We start from the raw sequence: 16,710 nt of genomic DNA on the forward strand, positions 1-16,710 counted from the left end.
AATTTTAGTCGTGGGTTTGTTTGCCTTTGCCAAGGTGGGGGAGGATTGAGGTTTCTCTTCAAAAGACTCTGTTCACTGGGGGTTTGAGTTTCGCTGGGTGAGGCCTGATGGGCTTCATTCAACAAAAAGAAGATTCCTAGACTCTGGAAGTTTAACGTGTTGGGAATAGCCAGAAGATAAGAGGAGATAAACAGACATTACCCCCCTAGTCAAATCAGAGATACCTAGTCTGGGAAAAGATTGATAAGAGAACCAAAAATTGAGGACCAAATTAGCCTTCATTGAAAGTGATCAATAACCAATAGAAGATCAAATACTAAGAATTGTGTAATGTAGAACCAATGAACGAGAATTTCTCTGGGTTTTTTTTCTATGTATAAATACGTGAACGAACTGGTAAAAAACCATGTGTGATGGAATGATTTCTACTGCACATCCTGCCATGTTTGGATGGAATGATTTCCATTACACATCCCAGCCAAAGTAACATCCTGTCCAGAACAAAGAAATTCTCTAACACTTAAAAGATGGTGTTGGAGAGTTTCTTTTATCCCCACTGTTTCAATGGTAGTGGGCAGATCTCTCACTCAGCCTCAAGGAGCATCCCTGGGGACTGCGCCCTTCCCAAGAGAGAAATCTTCACATACTCCACGGAAAAATATGTTAGAAGAACATAACTATATGAGAGTTCATAACCATATGAAGTACACTTTTATAGTGTGAAGTGTTTGACTGCAAGTCACATGTCTCCCATTGCCTATCAGGATGTTAATTTGGAATTGGTGAGCAGACTGGTTTTTAATATAATTCAACACCAAAACCAGCACATGATGCCCCTTGTCAATCCACTACTGATAGCCTTGCAAATAGGGCATTGTCCGAGTTTCTTGAGCACATTCCAGGGCAGAGCATCCTGCTACATCCCCACCTATGCCCAGTTCCCCAGCTTCTTATAACAGAGTACATATAATTTGTGAAGGTTTATATAATGAGATGTTGTCCTGGCTTGCAGTGTATTCTATTACCATCCCCATCAGCCGTTGAAATCAGGTGGGGCAGTGTTTCCTTGCCTCCTCCCCCCAGACTATCTTGCTGTTAATGGCCCATCATTGTCCTGCCGCATGACTCAGAGATAACTCCCTCCGGACTATCTTCTGTTAATGAGCCCAATCAACACTTGGCCTCATGACTCATTACCCCATTGTGAGATGCTCCACCCAGAGGGAGGAACCAAGCATTCCATCCTGGATATAATCTGAGATTCTGAGCACCAGAGATAACCCTTCTTACTGGATTTCCAGAGGACAGGAGCTACACAGCCACCACTGGACCTTCTGAGGAGGAGCAGACTCTTTTTCTACAGGATCGCCACTTTGGGAGGACTGCAGCCACCATTCTACCAGACTGCTGCCACCACCCTGACTAACAGGGTGTCAGGTTGTATCCTAACTGTCAGTTTAACCCAGTGTTATCCACTTTTATTTTTTTTCCTTCCCCCCTCCCCCTCCTTTTATTTCCCTATTAAGTTGTTATTCTGACTTGGTGTCTCCCACTAGTTTGTTTTCAAACTAGTACAGATGTGTCTTCTTCTCATGCTTCTATTTCTCTCCAAAAATATACTAATTCTTGAGATGCTATATCAATTTTGTGTTTCAAGTTTTTCTCAAGTCTCGGATTCCTGAAACAGAAAGCTCAGTGATTGATAACAGACAGAAAATAGTTGTTTAGGTAGGTAGAAACCTGTTAAAATACAACTTGAATATATCTTAATAGCTTAAAACACAGAAAGCACATAGAAGTAATGATATTATAAGCATCAATGCCTCATAAGTCCAAATTAAATTTCTGCATTTATTTATACATATGTTGTTCATGTATGAGCATACAGGCATGCAAATACATGTCTTTAAAAAATATGTTTGGTTTTACAATATTTGAGTTGAAACAATCTTCCTACATTCAATGAATGCTTTTCTATCTGCTGTAAATATACTTTAAATAATTTCATATAAAAGGCTAAACAGAAATGCAATAAATGAAAATCTTATTTTGATTTATGGTATGTGTGTGAGTATGAGAGCTAAGTCATGTGGAAGGCAGAGCAGAAAATGTAATTATGTTCTAATGCTCCACTGTATAACATTACTTTTTTAGCAAAGCCTAAATTAAGAAAGTCAGAACTTAAGAAATCTCATAAGCTTTTTAAACTTATGGATTAAACTTTCAACTGTTTACAATTGATGGTCACTATATTTACAGAAATATACATTTTAATGTATATTATTATAATTACAATAATCAGTGAGAAAAGCATGCTTTATAAAAGATAAACATAAAGATGTAGAGAAAAAATAGAACAAAGCAATGCAGAAAGAATTAATTAACATTCTTCCTTATCTATAATTCTAGCAGTACAAAATTTTTAAAATTTAAATGGTGAAAGGACTGTTCCTCTTCTCATGAAAGCTAATGAACAAAAAGTGGCTTGATATGAGAGGAACTCTGTGCATCCCCAAGGACTCCAGCATGAACTTTGGGTACAGGCAGGGAATGCTCACAAATGTTAGGGTCTGGAAGCTCAGAGCTTCACAGCTGGAAGTGGGAACTCAGATATAGGTAGGTAATCCTTTCCCAGCGCTGAGGCAACCTGCGATAAACAATGAGTTTGCCTATTTTAGAGATTCATGGTCTGATCTCTTTGCTTTGAGGTCTGACACAGACCCTCCTGTAAGTTTGTCTGAAGTACATATATCTTATTGTCCCTTTTGGCTCTACAAAACTCTCACCAAATCCCAAAACCACACACCTTGTTTTTTCTTAAGTCTTAGCATTTTTAATCATTGTCTGATTTTTTTCTTTAAGTTATATTTCAATGACAACAATTGTGTTCAGTTACTGTTCCCCATCCTGTTTATTATCACCCAACTTTCCATTATTTAGTTACACTGTTTTTTTCTGATTCATCAAATTCCACAGAAAAAAAATTTGCCAATTTTTTTTTTTTTTTTTTCCATTTTTTCAGACCTGTTGAAATGTAAAAATGTTTGGCTGAGCCAAATAAGTTTGCATTATTCATGACCAGAGAAACTTTCTGGATAATTTATATTACCTTTTGCTTTCAAAAGTCAGCAGTGGCACATACCATTAGTAGTTTTCCTGTATCAATCCATTAATCGTTTAAAACTTGTCAGTTCTTCATTCTCTTTCCTCCTCTAGGGACAGTGGCAAAAATTCTTCTCATAAGTCCCCATTTATGTTTCGTATTATTTTGCCAAATGTGTATTTTCATTTGGGTGGCCAAGGCAAATTTATGCTTGGGCAACTAATACAATTTTTTCTTATTGTCAAGCTGCTTTCATTCCTGGGATACACCCAAAATTCAGTGTGTGATTGTGCCTTTTCATATCATTAATATTTGCATTTAAAATGACCATATGCTAAATGCATACCAAGAACAGTACGAAAAGTAGGTTTTGAACAGCAGAAAAACAATAGTGCTGCTTTCAGTATATAGTTTTAATTTTTCCAGACACCTGCAGTTTATTTTGGCACTACTGAAAGAGCATAAGTTGTACTCCATGGTTAGTAGCTTTATTGTACAATCCTTTCATCTGGACAGCTGTTTTGAATGATTACAAGTAGTGGAAATGGACTCTCTTTCCCTAGAGAATGGTTCCTAATTTCGTCTGTGAAGACATTGATTTCTCTACCTAGCTTGAAACTGATCTTAATATGTTGAAGGAAGCTGTAGTATTTATCTAATTATTTGGTTGTTTATTCATTTATTTAAAAGAGAAAGCCATCATTTTAGTGAAATGCCAAGGGTCATGATCACCTGTGGCAAAACCTGTGAGTTAGTGGGGCTATATTCACTTACACTCAGCTGAACTTGGCTCAGTTCCTGATATTAAAGTAAACCTGTGGAACAGAGAAGAGAATAGAAGTTTAATGTAAGGAAATTACATCAAAACTACAAGCTGTCTGGTATGTGAAGTTCTACAGATAATTAATATCAGAATTTCAAAGGTGTGGTGGGGATTTAGGTGATCCTCATTTCATAACCTGGGGGTTTTTTTTATAGCCTTGTCATAGGTATATCCATAGACAAAATCTTAATTTTTGATCAGATTTATAGAATACGCACTATTAGATAAATAAGTTACAGGGACAGATAAATAGATTTCTTGTAGATTTCAGTGACAATCAAATAAGGCTCTTACCATCCTTGTCAAGTGGTCTGGTGACTAATGACATCATAATTCCGTAGCCTAAGTGGGCATAAATTTCTTCTACTGCAGGTCTTTTTGTTCCCTCCCTGCATTTCACTGATAACATCTCCTTTGTGCTGACATGGGTATTCATTCAGCCATGTACTACCCTGGGAACAGATTTGGGTTAAAACTCTTTTGAAGAGGTTATTTCTCAATGTGTGTTATTATGCTATTCCAGTTCATCGTGCAGCTTTGCAAACACCAGGCAGTGGCACTCAGAGGAAGAGATTCACAGTAGTAGGAGAAAGCAGCTCAGAGTAGGGGCAGCAAAGGGTAAGACCTCTCCTGATGTTACAAATTGTAGCTTATTCTTACTCTAGGAGCTTGTTACAACAACATTGTTAGCCATAAAAGTTTTATTTTTTGCTGTGTTATTGCATGATCCAGCCAGACTTGAAGGTATTTTTTATTGTGTCGGAATAAATCCTTTCTTTCAATTAGAAGTAGCTCTTATACCACAATTCATTATCTCGGAATATTGCCTGAACAGAGAACTGAAAGTGTTGGCTTTCTCTTTCTCAAACTCCCTTGATATCTAAGGATGCTTTCTGCTTTATTTCTCTGTTAAATAATTGTTTTCATGTCTTGACAGATGGATATAACATATATTTTTCCTATTATTTTCCTTAATGATACCCAATGAAGAAATAAAAGTTCATTATATAAAGATGCATTATATATATATATATATACATACACTTCTGTGTCCACATGTAGCTTATTTAATTGACTTTTTAATTAGTTAGTATTCTTTTTCAAAAGTAATTAATGGATATTTTAACGACTGAGGAATAGGACAGTGAATGACACTGGTTATTGTGCCTTTAAATATTATGCAATTCTTTCACCTGCTAAGGAAATAAATTTTGAACATTTTTGGTAATGCTTCACTTTCTGAAATGACTAAGCAGAGTATCTGACAAAATTAATGGGGAATTCTGGTCGGGGAATAAAAGAAGGTAGAGAGAATACCAGAAATTTAAAATTACTATTCTTGATAAAAACTTTTTCAAAAAATTACATATACTCCCTTGAAAATAATTTTAAAATTCTAAGTAGTTCTAAAATCTGCCTGTTTAATTTCTTAAACAGGAGCGTGTAATTTAATGCAATAAAATATGACAAGATACTTAGGCCACAATTAAACATAACTGAGGAGATGATAAGATCCTCACGACAATATGCAAGGTCGTGTGATCAGCTGCACATATGAGGTGTCAGTGAAGTATCCCAATTCTTTCCTCTGTGTATTTTATATTCTGTGCACTTTAAAAATGAGTGCTGTAGCACCAGCTTAGGATTTGCTTTCCTTTAATGGCTTGTTTTCAGTGTTACCCTGCATCTAACCAAGTGGTTTAACTACAAGCAACTGAGAATCTCATATAAATAAAAATGCAATGGACTCCAAGGCAAAAGAGAAAGTTGAGTCCTTCTGGAGCTGCAGGTGGTTTAGTGTAAGAATTTGAAGGTAATAGTCTTAACAGATCTCTTTTGCACCTAACTTCCACTCTGCGTATACATGCCTGTTTACTTCTTGGCAGTCTCTGTTTGTCTCCTGGTACTGTGGCTCTACCACTGCACCTCTTCATGGGAAAAATGCTTGGTTTTCTGTTTCCATGTTGCTTGTTACCCTGATTCTTTTTCATCACTGAAAACTAGACTGCTGCCTTTGTCTTGCTGGATCTGCTCCTGGATATCTTCTGGTTCTGTCAAGCCACATTTCTTCAAATCTCTGAGTATTTCTAGCTCTTACATTCTAGGCTTTACAATAGGCTTTACGTAGCTTTCCAATAGCTGGATAATAATGTTTTGGGTAATGTTTTTGATAGCTTATATCCAGGGTTTTTTTCCTCAACTAAGTTTAAGTTAGAAAAATTAAAATGAAAAAATTAAGTTAGAAAATTAAAGTGAAGAAATCTGGTTCATCTAGGCATGCAAACCACTTTTATCATGATTAAGAGCAAGCAAAAAATAATCACAATCCTCTATGAAAAAAAATTATTTAGAGTTATCTAATTTTATCAGTTTTTGTGTATCTGAATTGATGTAATGACATAAATGACAATATTAAAAATAATTCCTTTCAAATAAACTTTTTTTTAATCCTACATTTCATCCTCACTCCCCTCCCTCCCCCAGACAGATTAACTGGACAGATTGCTTAGATTTCCTATGGCTTATAATTAATACAAGTGATTGTGGTGGGTGCTCTGCCTGTGGACAGAAAGTTTTCTCCACACTACTATAGGGTGCCTGCACAAAGACTGCCATCCTTTGAGGAGTATTATTCAGAAGTTGCTGAAGGTGAAAGAGTAAGGTGATAGGATTTGCTGATAAGTGAAATGTAACTTTGCATTAATGTTGTTTGGGTTTAGCAAGACACTTTCAATTAACACTGAGGCTTATTTGAGTTAGCAGTGCTTTTGAAGTAAAGCTAGTGGTGTTCAATAAATTCTCCTTGCACAGAGGAAAACTGGTTTTACTAGGAAGGTAAAATTCAGTCATTCACAAGAACAATGTGGTCAAACATTTCATTTTTTTAGTAAAAACGTTATAATTTTAGAAAATTAACTTCTATGGTTTCTAAGGTGATACTACAAAAAGGTATCTTGTTTAATTAATAAAGTAGCTGGAAACAATGACTAGGACATATGGAGCCACTGTAACAAAAGTTTTATTGTTTCCAAGAGTGTTCTGGTCTAATTAGTAATCTTTTATCATAAATAAACCAAACTCTGAAGGAGTATTTTCTTTCTTAGGCACTTTTGTACCTACTACAAATCCTTAGAGAGAGACCAACAAAAAGAAATTAATGTCTTTTTTGATCCTGTGATTGCTAGGATGGGAAAATATGAAAGGATTTCAGGAAGAAAATGAAGAGCCATGGATTTGAAAACAGAGAATTAACTGAAAAATCACACTGAAATAGTTTGCAACCTTCCCAAACACATAATGCATTTCATATTGCTTTTGTGCTTCAGCTCAGCGAAACAATTTCACTGTTTGAGGAATCCCCTTTCCAGTTCTTTCTTGGGGTGGTATTATATCCATGATGTGCTTGAGCAAGGCTCTGGCTAGGTGCTATCTAGAAAATGGAACCATGACACCGTTATGCTTCTGTGAAAGGGACGTACGGAATATATGCCAAAAGAGCAGAGATTACAGAGCTGCCACGATGGGTTAGAAGTGCTTTCAATGAATCACGTGGAACAAGAGGGAGGCAGAGTGGGCCAGGATGGGAAGGATGGGAAGGATGGGGCGGCCAGCCAGCCAGCCAGCCACTCTTCCACTTCCATTCTGAAACACAAAATGGAGGTTAGGGCTTCACTCTTCACTTCTACTTTCTTCAGCGTACATATATTTCAGCCTGAATTTATCAAAGTTGAAGATTTGTTGACATTTTGATCTTAACTAAATTTATACAATGGACTTGTAACAGAGCAACCTAAAGGATTCTTATTTCAGAAACAAAACAACTAATGAAATATGCTATAGAGACATCTGAGAAAGAAAGCCTAGTTAGGTTTATCAACAGAAAAGAGTACCATTTGTTTTCAATACTGATGTCTAAATGAAGCACAGCTGGACCGTGTTATCATGTCAGGTAGCTTAATCATCAGGCAGAGTTCAGCAGTGTTCCTGGGCTAACAGGGCTAGGTGTCACTCAGGATCTCAGTTAGCAGAAGTTTAACCAGCTTGACAGACTCTGTAGCGTGCTCTGTTACACCCTGGCTCTGGGAAATACACATGAAGTCAGCTTTGATCTGTCTGTGTTGGATATGTCTATAGTCCTGCAAGGAGGAGCGGCAGAAAAGGTGGGAGAAACATGCAGTGCTAAGTGTTAGTGAGCCTCTGCATTGAATTATCTGAGACAAATAATTTCTCCCTGAGTTCGTACCTGACCTATTCCAAATTTAATTTAAAGTGTCTTAAGGTGTCAAGGTTTTAAGCTATGTTTGCCAAGCTAAGTTACGACTGTTCCAATTCTCTTTCAAGATAGCGTCACTTTACAGTCCTGTAAGTGAAAGATCTAGCTTATGTTCTTCTTGGGTGAAATATCTGGGGTAACAGATACTAAATAATCAGAAGGAGGGAAAGGACACTATAAATCACTATCTCCCCTTCATGCAACTTCCCTGTAGCACGTGTTTTCTGTAGCTGTATTTCTTATAGAAGTACTCATCACTGTAATACTTTTGCCATTGAAATGTCGATGGACTTTCCTAGTTACTTTTGTTGTCTGTGTTTCATGTTTTTTAAGGATTGTATTCTTAGCTCACAGTGTTTATCTGTGCTGTAGGTTCAGCCTTTGAAGTAAGGGGCACATCCCCCTGCTCCTTGCAGACCCTTCCCTGGGCTGTGTTCCTGTTCCATCTAGAGCAGGGGTAGAGAGGAGTATGGTCTTCAGCATACTTGTGCTTTGGAGTATAAAACAGAGTCTTTTCCTTAATTTATCCAGGATTTCTCTGAGGAGACACCTGGATGAGTGAGGATGAAGCATTTAGCACAGCCACTTTTCTTGTGGAAGAAGGGCAGAGATGGGGTGGAGGCTGGAGACAAGGCACTGGAGAATGAGTGTCTGCCCATACCAAAATTTCAGCTTGTGACATCAAATTTAAAGAGCACATGGTCATGTGTTAAAAATGTCCCTAATCACAATAATCATTTATATAAACACTTAGGCTTCTTAACAGTATTTTGACTCTAGAGTATTTACATGAGGACTCAACCTTAGGGAAGTCATTAGAAGATGGGAGAAAAGAAGTCTAAAATGTGAGAGCCTAGGTGCCTAGAGAGTTCTATAACTATTTTCAATTTCACTTATCAGTTTATCTAATTTGCTATATGTCTACATGCATTTCTATTGTTCTGAATAGTCAGAATTTCATATTTCAGAACAAATACTCAGCAAAACTGTAATGCATGGTGGTTTATTGTCTGTTTCACTTTGAAAAGATAGTGTGGATAGAATTTTTTCTACCTATAAACAATAGCAAATTCATATGCACATGTATCTGTGCTGTACAAATATGATCTAATGATTAGGCCCTGTAGATCCTTGGGAAACTGCTGTACCTCAAATATGTAGTGTCAAGCAGGAGCAGACAAGATACATTGAGGTAGGATTTGTCTGTGCCATTGTCCTGTGTTGTGGTGGCTGGCCTGCAATCCCTTTTGGTTTCCAATACCCAAGTTCGTTCTCTGTGCTTTGCAGCCCTAGCTTTACTCTGCCTAGATGCAAGAGGTTATCTCCAAAGCAGGTGAGATGATACAGTCCAGAAAACCTTTTAATGAAGCAACTATTTTGATAGACAAAAAGATATAGTTCCTTGTCGCTAAAGTGACATTGTTGTTTGACATGACAGAGGAAAGCTACGAATACATAAATAACTTTTACATTCTCTCTATATAGTTTATACAATAAATTTATAACTTCTATATTCTGTCAAGAGTAGTTGTAATTTCAGTAAACTGCTGTATTGCTCTGCTAAACCAAAATCCCTTCTGTCATTAAGTGTCTACAAATGAGTAAACTGGGTATTTGGAATTAAATCTTCTTCATGTGGAATATCTTAAAAGAACTGGTCAGAGAGTACTGAACTCTGACAGGGAATACTTTCCCTAAATCCACATTGTGTCGATTCTGGGATGCCAAGCGGATATACTGATGTCTTTCTGTACAATAACAGAAAGATTTTTTTCACGAATTCTCTGGACTTTCTGACAAAAGAAATTTAACTTTATTCTGAAGAGGCCATGTCATATCTGTACTTACTGTTAGTGTGCTCCCTGTTAACCTAATTTGGCTGCCACTAGAAGGTGTATGTCAAAAAGTCTGCCAGGAAGCAGTTAGTCAAATTAATTAGGTATTCTCTTTCCACATAGTGTTGAATATCTGAATATCTTCTGGTGTTCATAGCAACTATTCATATGTGTTTTAGGAGGGAATATATGTTTTACCTACTAATATGAACCTTAATTTCAGCATATGTTTCATTTTCCATCTCTTTCTTATTCTCTTCTGTGCAAATGCAGCAACATTAAAACTATACCATTCTGTTGTTGTGGTGCAGAAGAGACAGATAAATTCCTGTTGATGCCCAGTAAAAATGTGTTCTGTTCCAAGGTCTGGCTACTGAAGTTGCCTTCAGACTTTAATTAGCTTCTGGAAAGTTTTTTTCCCAGAGAGATAAGAAAATGGAAAATATCTTGTAGGGTTTTGATTAATCAAATGAATATAACATTGGTCTATATTTTGGGGGGGAGGGGATAATTAAAAATAAAAAGTGGAAAATAGATGTGTCAAGATATCAGTCATGCTGAATTGGCATATTAATTCTTTTTTTATTGATAATCTATGGCTGTCATGTTGATTTATTTGTGTTTTCATTAATTCATCTTTCATTTGATCTTTATTAGAATAACAATTAGAAGATATTGGTATTGTAAAATTGAATTTTATCACAAAGATAAATTAACCCTGGGTATGTGTCAGACAGAAGCAGGTAGCTGTGCATTTTCTAGTCATATATTATATTTTGAGTCATTTAGTGTGTATGATCCAGCCATAGTTAAGTTTTGATGCTGAGTCCACAGTAATAAAATCAGAGTGGAATGGTTTATTAGCCTGGATACATGTTCCTTTTCTAACACTATATAATAGGGATTGAAGTTATATTTTCAGAGTCAAGAAATAAGAAATGTTCCCATCTCATGATTATCGTTTAAAATGTGTCACTTCTTGCCTGCAACTCTGAGATGACTCCTTCAGTAACATTCATTTATCACAAAACCAAAATCAGTGGCTATATAGTAAGCCTTTCCTCTCCCTACCCCTCTTTCCTCTATCCTTTTTTTGACCTTTTCACTTCTGAGTGAGAGTCTCACAGTGACAGTTTCAATAGAGCAAAACACACATGCAAGTTGGTAACTGCTCTTGGTTTGGAAGTTAGTAACTGCTGTAGACATATGCTGTTGCTAATATCACAGATTACAGGGAAAAATCTTCTGACCTAGCAGCATAAAAAAGAGGCAGATGGCATGGTGTCTGATGGGTTTGTTATGGCAGCCAGTATTCCCACTTTAGGAAGTATATGTGTAGCTAAAGATGTGTACCTGATGGAAAGACATGCTTCTGAAATAAATACGTCACTGAAGGTACCACCCTGGACATTTGTATTTTACCATGTTCAGGACAGTTAATCATAATCTTAATAGTGCGGAAGAACTGCTTTTCCACAAGCAAATGCTCTTACAAATGACAGAATTTTCAAAAATATCAAGACATAATAATTAATTTTAAAGGTGAAATTCAGCAGGTATTAAGAATATCTGGAAAAAATCTCAAGTTTCCAAACCATATGGCTGATGTCTGATTGGACCCTCCCTGCAGAATCTTTTCACCCCTTCACAGAAAACTTCCTCATGTTATCTTTTGAGGAAAGCCAACTATTGAAATTTACCCTGAGTCCAAGGATATGAAATGTAAAATAAAGTTTTCAATTTACAAATTAAATTGCCTCAAGGAGAGAGAACAGAAATGCAAGAGTTAGCCTGTTGCCATGCCCACTTGCAACAGGAAGTTCAGGATGTCCTAGAACTTGGAAAGACAAATTAAAAAATAAAAATTTGTCTGCACTTAGAACAGGGAAAAGCCATTTGGGATTAACATAATTTAGCCGATGGAACTGAACTTGAAAACCTTTAAAGACTGAATGTAACATTGGAAAGTAGCAGAATTCTATATAATTTATTTTGACTTTTAGTTTGTCATATCAAATATATTGTTCAGAATGGGAAGAATCTTGATTGGGTTTAAGACAGTGCTTTAATGCTATTCATTGTATTGTTTGAATTGATGTCTTGAGAGGCCACCTAAAAACGGAGACTAGACAGGAGTAAGGGAATAAAAGTTGGTGTTTATTTGAAAGGCCTTCAAAGGTACCCCCTGGGGAGCCAGAGGCTACTGCCAAGATGGACCCCAAGATGGACGACAGGTCACGAGTTCTTCACACTTTTATAGGTTTGGTTCATTTGCATATCAGGGTTAATTCTCCAATTAAAGCTTCAGTTTAATGACATAATTTCCCCTTAGCTTGCCCCCTCTCAGAGGCTTTTGGTTTATACTTTTTGGGCCTAGGATGGTCTGGGTGTCCTTGAAGAGCAGGCCCAGAGAGGCTTTGTTATGCCCACCTATCACGAGAGAGCAGAAATTAACAGGTTACAAGAAACTTCAGAGTTACACACTAAGCAATGCAGGTTTGAAAAATATAAAAGTTAAAACCTAAGGCATCAGAGTAATACACTCGGTAGCAGGATATTGAGTGGATCTTACAAGAACAGCGAGATATTAGTGAGGTACTGCTGGTACTGTATTTTCTAGTCTTTCTTTACAGAGAATTTATTCATGCTGAATAGCAGTTTGTGTCTCTTGCTAACAATTCAAATCTCAGTCTCATACACTGATGTCATATCAGCTTATGTCATTATCTTTATATCATATCATTATAGCTTATAACAATCAGATCTTTAGGTCAAGATATTGCCACAAAATTTGCACAGGGACAAAAAATTGAAGCTGTTAAAAAAAAAGTCATAATTGGTTGTGGGGTATGCCCAGCCCCTGCCCTGGAGGGATCTCTGCTGAGGTAAGAGATTTTGCAATCGCCCAGCAGGACTCCCTGGAAAGGCAACCACTTCTTTGGTCACGGTGAGAAAAGACAGACCCACGGTCCTTTAGGAGACCCTATGCAGATCCTCTGTAACCCATTGGCCTTCACCCATCCCCTGTATCCCTATAAAAGCTAAGGCCTCTGCCCCTGTGGGAGAGGCAGCTCTCATTCCCGGCTTTCCCCTTCACCGGAGTAGTCCGGACCCACAATAAAGCTGCCTTTGTGCGGAACCAGCTACTCGAGCCTCTCGTCTCTCTCTCTGGTCTGGTTTGGCCTGGAGGCTGCCCTGCAGAGCTGAGCTGGAATCACGAGCTGACAATCACTAAAGAGCTGACAGCCTCTGCAAGGGCCCTCCTGCCAGCAGCTGAGGGGAGACACCGGGCCTTGGGAAGGCGATTCCTTTCGGGACCATCTCCCTGGACCGGTCACCTCTTCCTAGGTTAGAGCCACTGACCCCATCACCAGCTGTAATAATTGGTGTGCTCTTAAAAAATCCCAACCAACCAAACAACAGGCACAAACAAACAGCATCTCCCTTCCTCCTTATTGTATAGGTTTCTTAAGCATAGGGTCTTTAGAAGAGATCTGAGTGTATTGGTCAGAGTAGAAATTCATTACTTTTCTTCATGTGTTTTTCTAATTTTATTCTAATACCTGTAGTTACTGTAAAGAGAAGCATGTTAGAAAACAAATGCATATGAAGACCAATAGGCTATGTAGCAATAGATGCAGAAACAAGCCCATACTAAGGGTAAAGAAAGCACACAGATTTTATTAGTGTGCATTCTTAGTGCTAAAAATATGCAGTTCGTGTCCTTCCTGAACCTATTTTCTTGTGTTTAAGATGGATTACTCTTCCAAGCATTTATCAAATCTTCCACTTACTTTTGTAAATGAATGCTCCATGAATGTTCATCCTATGGACAAGCAGAGGATATGATATTGATTTTTTTTTTTTTTAAGCTCTTTGTACTTCAAGTTCTTGGAAATAGTAATTTATTCTTCACACTATACATATGCCTGACAAAATCCAGTCTTCCCCCATCTTATATTTTGTATTCTGCTTTTAAGCTTTCCCCCATCCTTCTGTCTTTAAGGTCTGTATCTGGAGGCATTCTGGCCCTTGACTAACTAAACAGTTAAAATAAATTTTAAAAATATTAATGAACTGCATTAACCTGCCTCTTTTTTTCCTATTTTGGCAGACTTAGGATGTAACTCTTGAATGTCTGATTGAGACATTTTATCCCTAAATTAATAATTGCAGTGACAGATACACAAACAAATATCATGATTCATCAAAGGTGACAAAGATCTTCCAGGTTCTGTAACTGAAATATGATGTTGTACTTTCCTTGACGGTTTCATGACTTGTTAGCTTATAATTTAATGGAAATGGAATAATAAACTGGAATACTTAATTCTGAAGAGGATCTTTTCACCTTTCCTTTACATTCTCTAGTGGCAGGTTCCTATATCTATTCCATGAAATAGCAATTTTTGATAACACCAAAAAGCTTAAAGCGATTGGAAGGGTTTACCTGGAATTCATAAGACTGGTAAAATGCCATATTGTGGCACTGACTTTTTAGGGTAAGACTGAGCAAACTACATAATTTTTCTGGTTCACATCTATCTAAAAGAGAGATTATACTATTTTACCTAGATACCTATCCACTGAGTTTTAATTAGTTGGATCAAGTAGATATGGAAGAATAGATAGTAGAGAAACAAACAAAAAGCATAAACACTTGTTTTAATTGTGAAAAAAATATATGGAAAACAGCATGTTACAATTTGTGTCAAATTGCCTGTGGTGTGGAATCTTGTTCTTCAGCAGCTACTGGAACTAATTCTTCCCTCATACCGGTTCTGCATTGTCCAGTGGTGTGGCAGCCTGTGATAAGAGAGTGTTCCACATTTAGAAAATAAGAATAGCAGCTGAGCTAAAGATGTTGCTGGAGACTTATATATTTTGACTTTTGAGGGCTTAAGTCAGACCCCCCAACTTTATTTAAATGTATTTTATATTGAATTATAGTCATCATCCTACTTACCTCCTATCTGCTAAGCTGCTTAGAGAATAAACAGTATGTACTGCCTAAGCATATGCGCTGAAAATAAACTGTCAAAGAACCATTGCGGGATTATTCTTTTAGTTGTAGCTGTTATTGGGAGAGCTCTTCCTCATATGCTTGCTAAATTATATGACTTTTTTTTTTAATATACTCCTTGCTTTATATGCCACAGTGCCACTGCTCACTTGTTTTATTGCTGGAATGAAACAGGGAAGCTTTATTCTGCAGCATTCTTTCCTGCCTGCCAGATGGTTAAGTGACTTCTCCTTCAGGAGTCTCAAAATTTTCATGCCCTGACAACTGGATTTATAAATTGTGTGATTTGGGTATCTTGAAATGAGAGGCAAGAAGCTTTTAAAAAAGGATCTGCTACCTGCCTGTTCTTGTTGGCTTTATGTCTCTGATGTGATCCTTCAATGCTTCACTCATTGCTAATCTGATCAAAACCTCCTATATGTTATCTCAACCCTATAGAAATCTCTCCTGGTTTTACTAACTGAATGTGATCTCTGTGTAAGGATAGATGTTTCATTTTATTTTATACCACCTTATCCTTCACAGCTTCTTTTCAAAAGCCAAATTTTATTTCCTTCACCATTCTTCTGGGGATGTTTCACAAGAAATTACCCACAAGAACTTATATAAATCAATAATTTATATGTTATACAAGTTATTTCACAAGTACATATATACATTATTTATATTGGACTGTTTTCCTTAAAACTGGGATATTTTTGTAATGAATAAATTAATACTGCATAATGTTTCACAAGAGAGATACATGAACTGTCTGAAATTAATGGAGAAGGAGGAAACACTATAGAAAGAGATATTTAAGCCCATTAGCTAAAATGTTCTGTATGCACTGTGTAAAGTCACATATTTGGAGTATAAGAATCACAAACAAATTAATATCAAATATGGCATATATCAGGCAATGAAAAAGATTACAGGTAGCAAGAATTCTGAAATATTATAGGGTTTATTTGTCTTTATAAATAGTAGGAGGGGTTGTTAGTTTTGTGGCTTCAGTAACACAAAATAAAGTGGCATTAATTTCACATCAGGTAAAGTCCCGTGGCTGGAGTCTTGTGATACAGAATATGGGGAGTTGTTTTGTTTATGTTTGTCAGTGTTTTTCTTTGCCCTTCATTGACCTGATATGATGTTGTATTATTTGGGTTAGAGCATTTTGCAGAAAAATATTTTCTCATCAATCTTGGTCATAGCAATGCCTTAGGACCTCTTGTCTATCAGAATTTACTGCATATTTTGTAAAAGGCACTGTGTTGCTAGGTCATTGTATGGGATAACCCCAAGTTAGTCTGAACAGTCTTATTAAAGCATATTGTTTCTGTAAAGAAAAAAAATGAACAAACCATAGTCATCAAATCAAAAATATCAGAATATCATTCCAAGAGTATTTTAATCCTTGTCATGTAATGATACTGTTGCAGGAATGGGTGTTTTCACATAGTGTGAACTACTACCAGACATAATAAATTTGCAGGGGTTGATACCAGTGATATACTAGACGGTTGGAAAAGAACACTTCAATCTCTCTTGACAGTAGGCTTACATGATAACAGTCCTCAGCACTTCCCCAGCTCGTACTTTCTGCTATGTCAATATCTGATTTTCCTCCTGCATGCCTGTAACTGGAGGGCTCTTTGCTAGTATCAGATATCA

This window comes from Coloeus monedula (assembly GCF_965178545.1).
Source record: "Coloeus monedula genome assembly, chromosome: 5".
Classification (NCBI taxonomy): Eukaryota; Metazoa; Chordata; class Aves; order Passeriformes; family Corvidae; genus Coloeus; species Coloeus monedula.